The 2,691-nt window shown below is 40.0% G+C and overlaps 1 non-coding gene across 1 annotated transcript; it reads left to right on the forward strand.

The window, feature by feature from the left end:
• Positions 1–2,179: 2,179 nt before the first annotated feature.
• TRNAF-GAA (transfer RNA phenylalanine (anticodon GAA)) lies at positions 2,180–2,252 on the forward strand. The gene has a single exon. It is a non-coding gene; the product is annotated as a tRNA-Phe (tRNA).
• Positions 2,253–2,691: the final 439 nt, after the last annotated feature.

Below are 2,691 nucleotides of genomic sequence, written 5' to 3' on the forward strand. Positions count from 1 at the left end.
AAAGAACAACAGCAACAATGAGGACATAAGATGTACTGGAGGTGGAGCCCTGATACTGCAGTGGTTAACAGATCAGCAGCTATCTGAAAGGTTGGCTGTTCAAATCTACCAGCTGCTCCTTGAAAATCCTACAGGGCAGTTCTACTCTCTCTCATAGGGTCACTATGAGTCAGAATTCACTTGATGGCAATGGATTCAGCTGTTTGGGGGAGGTGAAAAAATATCCAAGGAAATCCTTCTCCTCTTGTTTTCTGTTTAAACTGAGGCTAGATTCACATAGAGTGAAATGCATAAAACTTAAAATTATTCAGTTTGATGAATAATACATATGTATACACCATGGAACCAACATCCAGACCAAGAGAAAGAAATTTTCACCTCTCAGGAGCTCCTTTGTAACTCATCCCAATCAATTCCAATCTTCTGATCTCTTCTAGCATAGATTAGTTCTTCCTCTGCTTTGAAATATAATAAATGAAATCATATAGTATATGCTGCTCATTTGAGTATGGATTCTTTCAATTAATTTGTTTTTTATTAGATGAATCCATACTGTTTCTAGTAGCAGTATTTCTTATTGCTCTGTCCTATTGCATCATAAGAATTCTGGACAGCAGGATTTTTTATTCATCTTACTGTTGTTATACATTTGAAATAGCTAATGCTGCTATGAACTTTCATGTACATGTCTTCCAAGGGCAATAAGCATGCATTTATCTAGAGTCTAATTGCAGCTGTGCAGTTTCTAGGTTGTAGATTGTATGTATATTTTCCTTGAGGCAGTATTTCCAAATAGTGTACCAATGTGGGCATACCAGTGGACAGTCTCATCAGCAATGTATGAAAGTTTCAGTTCTGAATCATCAGAAACACTTGATATCGTCAGTTATTTTAACTAAAGCAATTTTGGTGAAAGGTAGTATTATTTCATTGTGTTTATTAATTTGCCTTTAAATATATTCTTTAGTGAAGTGAAGTCTTTACTCTTTCTCATTGAGGTTCAGTGTTTCATAGGAGTTCTTCGTATATTCTACATAAGGGTCCTTTGTCAAATGTAAGTATTGAAATATCTTCTCCTAAACAGTCGTTAATTCTCTCTACTTAAGGAGACGGGGGCTTAAAAAACTTTGTAAGACGGGAGAAAAAGAAAAAGTGGATAGAGAGAAAAGTTGAAAAAACAAGAGAAAGTTCCATCATACATCTTTCCTGGTGGCTGCAGGAAAAAAATGGGCAAGGCAGTTTACTAAGGTGGAAACCTTGGAGGGGTATAATGGGGTGGAAAGTCCTAGGAGCAGAGTGTTTCTTGGATCTGCAATCTCTTTACGTATTTCCTGCTGTAGTTGAGAGGTTTAGAAATAGTGAGATTTGAAACAGTGGATTTTCTCTCTGGTCAGCTATTGGATCTGCCAAAACCCCTTAGAAATATGATTAATATTTCAAGGAGGATCTTCATGACGTTTCTGTCGTGAGAGAGGTGTGTAATCAGAGAGTGTCCTTTCCTTGAGAGGGTTCGAAACCATACACATTCGCCTGCTTTTTACAGTTCCCAGCAGTTGCGTACTTTTCTCCTTCTAAACGCACGTTTTGTGTTCATAGTTATTAAACACATTATCCGACGGATTGCTTTGAAGTGTTTCCCCGTTTATTCTCCCTGCGTCTCCTCACCACCCAGGGCGCCTGTGTCAACCCAAGGAAGACAAGGAATAAGGAAGGAAATAGAGAAAAAAGAACTGGCTTGCTCAGCATTTCGTCAATTCGAAGCAAGAAGCCCGCCACCACATTAACCTGCTCACCAATCCTCTTCTCTTTTTTCAGTGTCATTGAAGAGCAGGACAGAAAAAGAAGGACTGAAAGAAGAGAAAAAGAACAGAGTCGACCATTTCATTTGAAGTTCCCTTAATTTTCCGAGCAGTGTTTGGAGCGAGAAAGAGCCAGAGGTTACCAAGCAGAAAAGCATCGCCCTGTTTTACCTATTGCTGCCGTTTGTCGCCCTCCTCGTCCTTTACTAACCCATCCACGGTCTCCGAAAATTGGATCCCATTTTTAAACATGGATGGCAGTGGAGCCTTTCTAATTTTATCTGAGAGAGCGCATAACGTAAATTAAGGCTAAGTATTTGAAAACACAGCAGCCATAATAATGTTACTGAAGGAATGACTGAAGCTGTGTTTTTCAGGTTGTCGAAATAGCTCAGTTGGGAGAGCGTTAGACTGAAGATCTAAAGGTCCCTGGTTCGATCCCGGGTTTCGGCAAATATGGCCGGTTTTGCGGAATTATTTTCTTAAAACTCGTTTGCCTTTCCAGGCTTTGGATTCTAATAGAACTGAATACTACAGCTATCCCTCACAGAACTATTGAAAGAAGCAAAACAAACAAACAGGGAACCTTGTTGGTGCAGTCGTTAAGCTTTCGGCTAGTAACAACAGGTTGGTGGTGCCAACACGCGGGCTGCTTAGGGAGACAAATATGTGTCGGTCAGCTTCCGTAAAGATTTACAGCCTTGGAAACTGCATAGGGCACTTCTACCCTGTCCCACAGGGCCGCTCTGAGTCGGAATCGACTGTACAGCAGCGAGTTTGATTTGGTTTGGTTCTGAGGTCTTCCATGAAGTGTTAACCGACACTTTGCATATTTTATTTAAAGTTTTAACAGTAAGGAGCTGAAATCTAGTGAGGAAATCTAGGAACTGAT

The sequence above is a fragment of the Trichechus manatus genome, unplaced genomic scaffold (genome assembly GCF_000243295.1).
Source record: "Trichechus manatus latirostris isolate Lorelei unplaced genomic scaffold, TriManLat1.0 scaffold00180, whole genome shotgun sequence".
NCBI classification, from domain to species: Eukaryota; Metazoa; Chordata; class Mammalia; order Sirenia; family Trichechidae; genus Trichechus; species Trichechus manatus.